Source organism: Dipodomys spectabilis, unplaced genomic scaffold, assembly GCF_019054845.1.
Source record: "Dipodomys spectabilis isolate Male_0828 unplaced genomic scaffold, ASM1905484v1 ptg000108l, whole genome shotgun sequence".
NCBI classification, from domain to species: domain Eukaryota; kingdom Metazoa; phylum Chordata; class Mammalia; order Rodentia; family Heteromyidae; genus Dipodomys; species Dipodomys spectabilis.
In genome coordinates this window covers 23774387-23784320 of record NW_024870785.1, presented here as the reverse complement: position 1 = coordinate 23784320, position 9934 = coordinate 23774387, and the positions used below count along the sequence as shown (strand labels likewise).

General features: G+C 36.2%; 1 non-coding gene across 1 annotated transcript; it reads left to right on the top strand.

Annotated features, from left to right (window-relative positions):
• Positions 1 to 7616: 7616 nt before the first annotated feature.
• LOC122114722 lies at positions 7617 to 7719 on the top strand. Its single transcript, XR_006148613.1, has one exon. It is a non-coding gene; the product is annotated as a U6 spliceosomal RNA (small nuclear RNA).
• The last annotated feature ends 2215 nt before the right edge of the window (positions 7720 to 9934 follow it).

Below are 9934 nucleotides of genomic sequence, written 5' to 3'. Positions count from 1 at the left end.
ACTAATTCAATGTGATGCCTTTCAATGTTCCCACGGCATTCTTCAAGGAAAAAGAAGAGGCAATCCAAAAATTTACATGGAACTATTAAAGGCCCCAAATAGCAAAAACAATCCTTAACAGAAAGAACAGTGCTGGAGGAATATCAATACCAAATTTCAAACTCTACTATAAATCCATAGTAATCAAAACAGCTTGGTACGTGCACAAGAACAGACCTCAGCACCAATGGAATAGAGCTGAAAACCCAGAAAGGAACCTACAGACATATAAGCCATCTAATCTTTGATAAGGGAGTTAAAAAATTAGAATAGAGGAAAGACAGCCTCTTCAGTAAATGGTGCTGGCAAAACTGGTTAACTACTTGTAGAAAACTAAAGCTCGATCCTTATATAACACCCTGTACCAGAATCAACTCCAAATGGATCAAAGACCTCAGAGTCAAAGCAGACATTCTGAAAACATTACAGGATGGAATAGCAGAAATCATAGGTCTCCTTGGTACAGGCCTAAAATTTCTTAATAGAAACCTAGAAACACAACAAATCAAAGAGAGGTTGGACAAATGGGATTGCATGAAATTGCTGAGCTTCTTCATGGCAAAGGGTATAGCTAACAAGATCAACAGAAAGACCACGCATTGGGAGATCTTCACTAGCCATACAATGGACAAGGGTCTCATATCTAAAATATACCTAGAATAGAATTGAAAACCCAGAAATGAACCCACAGACCTATAGCACTGTAATCTTCAATAAGGGAGCTAAAAACTAGAATGGAAGAAAGACACCCTCTTCAGTAAATAGTGCTGGAAAAATTGGTTAATCATTTGTAGAAAACTAAAGATGGATCCTTATATATCACCCTGCACCAGAATCATCTCCACATTGATCAGATACCTCGGAGTCAAAGCAGACACTCTGAAATCTTTAAAGGATGGAATTAGAGAAACCCTAGGTCTCCTTTTCACAGGTCAATATTTTCTTAATAGAGACCTGGAAACACAACAAATCAAAGAAAGGTTGGAAAAATGGGATTGCATGGAATTGCAGAACTTCTGCATGGCTAACACATAGCTAGCAAGATCAAGGGTCTCATATCTAAAATATACCTGGAACTCAAAAAATTAAATTCCCCAACAACAAATTTTCAATGAAACAACTGGGCAATAAATAAGTGGGCTAAAGGCCCACTGAAGAGGAAAGAAGGAAGGGCAATAGATACATGAGGAAATGCTCAACCTCCCTAGCCATAAGAGAAATACAAATCAAAACAACATTGTGATATCACCTCACCCCAGTTCCAATGGCTAAATCAAGAAATATAATTGCAAAAGATGCTGGAGGGGATGTGGACAGAAGGGAACCTTACTGCATTGTTGGTAGGAGTGTAAACTTGTTCAACCACTTTCGAAATTAGTATGGAGGTTCCTCAAAGACGCCACATAGAGCTGTCCAATGACCCAGCAATCCCACTTTTGGGCTTTTACCCAAATGATCACAAATAAGACCTTACTAAAGCTACCAGTACAACCATGTTTATTGCAGCATTATTTACCATGGCTAAGATATGGAACCAACACAGATGCCCCTCAGTAGATGAATGGATCAAGAAAATGTGGTATATATACACAATGGAATTCTATGCCTCCATCAGAAAGAATGACATTGCTCCATTTGTTAGGAAATGGGAAGAATTGGAAAAAATATATTAAGTAAAGCAAGACAGCCCCAAAGAAACATAGTTCTCATGGTTTCCCTTACTTGCAATCCCTAGTATATGTCTGAGACAGCAGAAACGTTCAGATAAGTAGATGTTTGATGAAATGAACCCTAAGGTAAGGATTCAAATGTTTTTTTTTTTTCTTATTGTTTCTAACATATTTATAAGATGATTTGTTTCTTGCATTTTATGTCCCTTGCCCAAGGTATAACCCCTGCTTTCACTGTAGTTTATGTTAATATAATTTGTGGAGGCGAAAGGGAATAACAAATTGTTTATATATGGATACAGGTGGACGTGTTGCAACAATGAGATGTACAAGACTTTATATGGAAAAACGACCATTACAACTTTGGCTGGGGGACGGGGATTAAAGAGGAGAGGGACCGGGGTGGTGAGAAGGGAAGGGATGGGAAGGGGAAACAAAGGAGGTGGCAAAAATGCTTGGTAAGAAATATACTCATTTCCTTGCCCATGTAATTGAATCCTCTGTTTACAGTATTTTCACACTAAAAAATTATCTGAAAAAATTTGCATCAGTTGATAGTGCATATGATTTTATTTTTATTACAAACATAGAATGCAGTAAAAATTTTCATTGCAATTACACTGCACTAGGATGTGCGCAGATTCTAATGTAAATAATAGACTGTGCTTATGTAGAGAATTTGAGCATCCAGAATTTTAATATGCCTGTGATCATAAAACTGATACCTTACTGATATTGAGTGACAAATACAACTTCCGATAAGTACAGAAGCTTTCCTTGTATGTTTTTAATACATATTTTTATTGTAAATGTCCTGTGCAGAGTGTTTACAGTTACATATGTAAGGTAATGAGTACATTTCTTATTGAGCATTTTTACCCCCTCCTTGGTTTTTCCCCTACCATCCCTTCCCTTCACGCCTCCCAACTCTTCCCTCCAACCCCCTCCCCTGATAGAGTGTCTTGTACATCTCATTGTTGCAATGGGTCAACCTGTATCCTTTCCTTGTATCTTAAATGAAGAAATGCTGATTGATTTGTGCTGATTCTACTTGTGTAGAAACACCTAAGATCACTCGCCAAGTCCAAGAGCACGTAATTCACATGCACATCATTTTTTGTCATTTTGGTATAATTGTGTTCTACACATTTATTGACAGGTTACAAATTATTCTCAAATTTTAATACATTAAAATACTTTCTTTTTGTCTTATTTTCTTGACCATGAAATCAGCAAGACCTCAGTCAGCATTTCTCACATAGGACTTTTCACATGAGTTTGTTAAATGTTGACCTGAGCTCCAATCTTCTGAGGACTCACTCATCTGCTTAAGAATTGATGCTGGCTGTTGGAAAAGAACTCAAGGAAGAATGCCATTTAAAGCCTTATAACTTTATTCTGTACCAGGGTATTTTCCTGCTACTTTGGTTTTTGAGAGTGTCTACAAGAACTAGCATTCCCTGGGGAACAAGGAGACGCCATATGACGTTTACTTACTGAGATTTCCGATTGACTTGCTATCACTTGTACTGCATTTTGAAAGTCGAATGTGTCAAAACCTACCCATTTGAAGAGATAAGAGGAGATGCTGGGAAGATGGCTCAGTGGTAGAGTTCTTGCTTTGCATGCATGAGGCCTGGGTTCAATTCTTCAGCACCACATAAACAGAAAAAGCTGGAAGTGGTGCTGTGGCTCCAGTGGTAGAGCACTAGCCTTGAGATGAAGAGCTGAGGGACAGCGCCTAAGCCCAGAGTTCAAGGTCTACACTGGGGTGGATCTTGTATTGAGTACATAACAAACTGCTTCATGTATTTGGCAAGTTACCTGTCTCCAGTGTGCCGTAAGAATAGGACTATCATATAAATTAATAAATTACTTTTAAAAAAGAGATAGGAGTGGTAAAAGAATTTTTAGAGACAAATACATCTTCAACATATTTGATTCCAAACATTATGTCTAAGGCATATTCAACAAGTAGTGAAACTTGTGTTGTCTGTAACTATGTGTCTTTCTCCATGTGTGCATGTGTACATGTGTGTATGTATGTATTTTTGTGTATAGTAACATGCATGTATACATATATAAGGGCATATACACACATATATGCATTTAAAAATAAATATACATATATAAATATATGTGTATATGTTTATATCAGTTGTTCAATGATTTAATCTATAGTTCCCAGCACATTGTCATTCTCACAAAGTGTACATGATAAACTGCTCTGAGGTTCCGTGCTCTATGATGGGCATCCTTTGTAATCACTTCCCCCATTACCTAGTTTTTCATCCCTGAATATATTCGGTCTACTTTCCACAGGAAAGCATTGTTTTCATTACATGTATTTACTTATAATAAAAGAAAAAGGTCGTTTGTAAAAGAAAAAAGAAAACGAACTTTTAGGTCAGAGGTTAAAAGTATCCTATCCGTTTCAATGATTCCTATGAGATAAAATTTATAACAGTAGTAAAAGTGAAAAGGAATTCCTAGATCTGTTGTTTTGCCATTTAGAATAGAAATGAATAACATCACGTCACTGTTATAACTCTTAAAGAATGCAAGGGTAACTGATGGTCGCTATCATGTTCCCACAAAACCAGTGGATTCTGATGGATAATAGTAGACCAGCAGAAATTCTTTTTTTTCTTATTGTGAAAATACTGTACAGAGGGTTTATAATTACATGGGCAAGACGGTGAGTACATATCTTATCAAGCATTGTAGCCTCCTCCTTTGTTTACCCTTCCTATCTCTTCCCATCTTTCCTCCCCCCCTCCCCCCCCAAGTTGTAAAGTTCGATTTTGACATGACAACTTGTACTTCTCATTGTTGCAACAGGTCCACCTGTATCCTTATTAAAACGACTTGTTTTTCCACTTCCCCTCCACAAATTATACCGACATCAAATATAGTGAAAGCAGGGGTTATACTGTAGGGGAGGGACATATTAGGGTGAGGTGGTATGACAATGTTGTTTTGATTTGCATTTTTTTATGGCTAGGGAAGTTGAGCATTTTTTCATGTGTCTATTGGCCATCCTTCTTTCTTCTTCAGAGAAGTTTCTCTTTAAGTCATTAGCCTACTTATTTATTGGGCAGTTGTTTCTTTGAGGAGTTATTGTTGGGGGATTTAATTTTTTGAGTTCCAAGTATATTTTAGATATGAGACCCTTGTCCGTTTTATGGCTAGTGAAGATCTTCTCCCAATCTGTGGGCTTTCTATTGATCTTGCTAGCTATGTCCTTTGCCATGCAGAAGCTCTGCAACTTCATGCAATCCCATTTGTCCAACCTTTCATTGATTTGTTGTGTTTCCGGGTCTCTATTCAGAAAATTTCGGCCAGAGCCAAGGAGACCTAGGGTTTCTCCTATTCCATCCTGTAATGTTTTCAGAGTGTCTGCTTTGACTCCGAGGTCTTTGATCCATTTGGAGTTGATTCTGGTGCAGGGTGATATCTAAGGATCTAGCTTTAGTTTTCTACAAGTAGTTAAGCAATTTTGACAGCACCATTTACTGAAGAGGCTGTCTTTCTTCCATTCTATTTTTTTAGCTCCCTTATCAAAGATTAGATGACTATAGGTCTTTAGGTTCATTTCTGGGTTTTCAATTCTATGCCATTGGTCCTGAAGTCTGTTCTTGTGCCAGTACCAAGCTATTTTGATTACTATGGCTTTATAGTAGAGTTTGAAATTTGGTATTGATATCCCTCCAGCAGTGTTCTTTCCATTGAGGAGCGTTTTTGTTATTCGGGGTCTTTTATTATTCCATATGAATTTTTGGATTGCCTCTTCTATTTCCTTGAAGAATGAGGTTGGAATTTTGATAGGTATCGCATTAAATTTGTAGATAGCCTTGGGAAGTATTGCCATTTTCACGATGTTAATCTTTCCAATCCAGGAGCATGGAAGTTTTTCCCATTTTCTAAGTTCTGTTTTGATTTCCTTTTTCAAGTTTTTAAAGTTTTCACCATAGAAGAGCAGCAGACATGGAGCATGAAAGAGAAAGAGAGGAAATGGGAGAGTGAAAGAGAAAGAGAAATATCACAATACTGAAAGTGTATAACAGATAAACAAGAGCAGTATGAGAATATTCATACTGCTGTCTTTAGACTCTACATATACATTTGAAGGTATTTGATGTATGATAACCCATCAAAATGAAATATAAAGTTATTTTGTTAAAAATAAAAATGTCTCAGGAGAAATTTTAAATGTAAAAACAATCTTCATGGAAGCAAACTCTGAGCTATTTCATGACTTTGAAAAGGATAAAGTGGTTGAAGTTAGTATAAATTCAGAAGTATGACAATTCACAATGATATAAAAAGGTATTCATATATTTAATAACATAACCCAAAGCAGAAAGCAAATGTTGGATAATTGATTTTTTAAAAAACATTCTGTCAGGTGCTTGGAAGGTGGCTCAGTGTTAGAGTGCTTGCCTTGCATGCATGAGGCCCTAGATTTGATTTCTCAGCACCACATAAGCAGAAAAAGATGGAAGTGGTGTTGTGGCTCAAGTGGTAGCACTAGCCTTGAGCTGAGGGACAGCACGTAGGACCCAGAGTTCAAGCCCCATTACCAGCAAAATCAAAATATAAAACAAAACTAAACACAGTCTCTCACTTTTGTGGCCTCAACTCTTTAAAATCACTGCTTCAGCCTCTGGGTAAGATTTTAGGTGTGGACATTTATCAACATTCCTGATTCAGACTCTACTTGATAACTTTTTAAATAAATATTTTGTTCTTAATTTTCCTCTTCGTAAATTCACATGCACCTATAAAAAATGGTTTGGCCATCCCAGTAACCTTCTCCAAGTACTTCATAATGATGACTTACAAAAAGTTGTATTATATTACAACAAGGAAAACAATGCTACAAATAAGAAAAACCAATAATTAAATATTAATGATTAATAAAACAAAAAACAAAACAATTACCAGTGTTTTCAGTATTTGAAGGGTACTACGTATTAGATTTTACTATTTTCTCATATTCCTGTACATTTAAAACTGCCTAAGATTATGATGTTCAACAAGAGTTTTATAGGCTATGAGCAGTCTTTAAAGTTACCCATTAAGATTACTATTTATGGCTCATCTCATCATTTGTATATGGCTTATATCATCATTTGTTCCTCACTAACATCTAAAATAAGGAAGCCCTATATTTTTAATAGAAACAATGTAGTTAAAAGTCTTAACTCTTTATTCTGCTCCTTTACACAAAGACTTTGCAACTTCTCATTAGTAAAATTTCTATAAACTCTGAAATGTACATACTTAGTAGCATATGTCTGCTACCATAAATCTTAAATACTTTATCAAAAAGTTTTATGATCTGGGGCTGGGTAGGTGGCTCAGTGGTAGAGTGCTTGCCTTGCATGCATGAAGCCCTGGGTTCGATTCCTCAGCACCACATAAGCAAAAAGAAAAAAGTTGGAACTGGCACGTTGGTTCAAGTGGTAGAGCAGTAGCTTTGAGCTGAAGAGCTGAGGGACAGCGCCCAGTCCCAGAGTTCAGGCCCCACTCGCAGACTCCCACCCCCAAAAAAATTTATGTCCTGCCAAACAGTCCTAGTTTTGGCATATATAAGCAAATTCCCAAAATTAAATATGTTTAAAACATTAAAACTTAAAAAAAAAACCTTAACACTTGCTTCAGTGTTCATTATGACAGGTGCCTTGTATAAAATAATTGAATTCCTCCTCTTACACATCTCTTGAACAACAAATATCTGGAATTATTTTGTTTTTGACATGTCAGTCTTTATTCTTAAATGTGTGCTTATGTAAGAAGTACATGGTTCTAAAATTTCATGGCAATTATTTTGAGCTTACTTTTTGTTGAATTGTCTAGTTTAAGAAAATAAATTACACTTTATATATAAAAAATGTTCTATGCTCAATTCAGCATCAAGTACTCTAACATTGGAACAATACAGAGAAGATTAGAATGGCCCCTGAGAAAGGATGACAGGCAAATTCCTGAACCATTCCATACTTTTACAACAACAGATGCTGGAGGGGATGTAGCCACAAGAGAACTGTACTGCATTCTTGGTGGGAGTGTAAACTTATTCAACCCTTTGGAAAGTACTATGGAGGTTCCTCAAAAGACTCCACATAGAACTCCCCTATGACCCAGGAATCCCACTTTTGTGCATTTACCCAGATGATCACAAACAAGACCACACTAAAGCTACCAGCACAACTATGTTTACTGCAGCATTATTTACCATCGCTAAGATCTGAAACCAACCCAGATGCCCCTCAGTAGATGAATGGATCAAGAAAATGTGGTATTTATACCAATGGAATTCTATGCCTCCCTCAGAAAGAATGGCATCGCCCAATTTGTTAGAAAATGGAAAGACTTGGAAAAAAATATTAAGTCATGTAAGTCAGATCCAAAGAAACATAGGCCCTATGTTTTCCTTAATTTTTAATAACTATTTTATGTCTGAGATAAGCAGAAAAGGTTAAAAGCTTTGCACATATGACCAGATTAGGCAAATCAAACCCAAGATAGGAACACACGTGTGGTTTTCTCTTGCTTGTTATTGATTCTAACGTACTTATAACAGGTGATGTGTTTTTTTTGTTTCTTTATATGTTCCTCCCCCATGCTATAACCCGTTTACACTGTATTTGAAGTTGGTGCGCCCATATCTTGTATATACGTTCCTCTAATTTGGGGAGGGAAAGGAAAAAAAACAAGATGCTTAAATAGGGATACAGGTTGACCCATTATAACAATGAGATGCACAAGACACTATGATGAAAAATGAACTTTACAATTTAGGCAGGGGAAGTGTACTTAGGGAGGGGAGTGTGCTTGTAGAGGTGGGAGGGAAGGGATGGTAGGGGAACATAAAGGAGGAGGTAACAATGCATGTTAGGAAATGTACTCATTACCTTGCTCATGTAAATGTGACCCCTGTGTACAGAATTTTACAATAGAAAACATATAACATGTTCTGAGATGGAAGAGTTTATTTCCTTTATTTTACTCATATAATATTGTTAACAAAGAAATTAATGCAAAACACTAATATGAAGGTATTTTGAATGTGTGTGTGTGTGTGCAAGAGCGTGTGTTCTCATCCAATTGCATGTATGTTGGTGTGCTCAGAGTTTGAAATCAGTGCTTCAAAGTCTTGTTAGGCCTTTCCTCTCTAGATTGGTGAGCTACTATATGAGCTACATCTCCATTCCTGGCCTGTTGCTAATTCATTGAAATTTTTGAAAAATAATCCTATGAATTTATTTTTCCCTCATTGGTTTCCAACTGTTACCCACAGATCTCTAGCTTCAGTGTTGATATGGCGAATAGTTAGGTTTACAGATGTGACCAACCAGCGCAAGTCTTTTAGAATAATTTTAAAAGTAGAAGAAAGTTTACTTCACGGGGTCCTGTTTTATCATTTATTTTTAAAGCATTTTGGAGTGATTATATGCAAATTTTTTTCGTTTTTTTGGATTCTTAACACAATAAGTGAAAATATTTAAAAGTTTTAGTACTTTTTAAAAAGGAAACAGGAACTATGGGACTGAAGAAATTTTTCTCTTATAAGCTCAGCTCTGTGCATGATAACCCAATGTCACCAACACAATCTGTGTTGAAGACCAAATGTAACAGAAAACTATCACCATGGGCAATAATTGCTATGCTATTATTTCTTGGAAATATGAATATTGAATTGAGAGTGTAAGAGAATGGAGAGATTTTACCTACCTTTTGTGTATTGCTGAAAGACTTTTGGAAACTTTGACTCATTTCTTTGCTCAAAGTGTGTGTTTGAGCCATGCACTTACTGCCTTTAATTACAATTTTTCCAAACACTAAAATGGTAATAACATTAGCTTTATAGAAAATGTTATCTTAAGAATTAAGGGAAATAAAACTTGTGAAATACTTAACACAAACGTCTATGAATGAGTTTGAGTTTAGCCAGAAGTTTTTAAAATACTAAAAAGAATGTGATAAGTATTACAGAAACCATTACATGTAGTGAGCAATCAGAAGTAATGTTATCTATTGACCATGCTCTGCTTCCAAGGAAGCCAGGTGGATAACTTCTCATGCTGTAAATCAAACTGGTTATCTTATGTCTTATGTGTGTAAAAATATCAGGGACAGAATGATGAAGGAATGTTGTAGACTGAGGTGAAGTCCTTATGAAAATGTGCAAAACTGATAAAACATAAAAGTATCTTAGT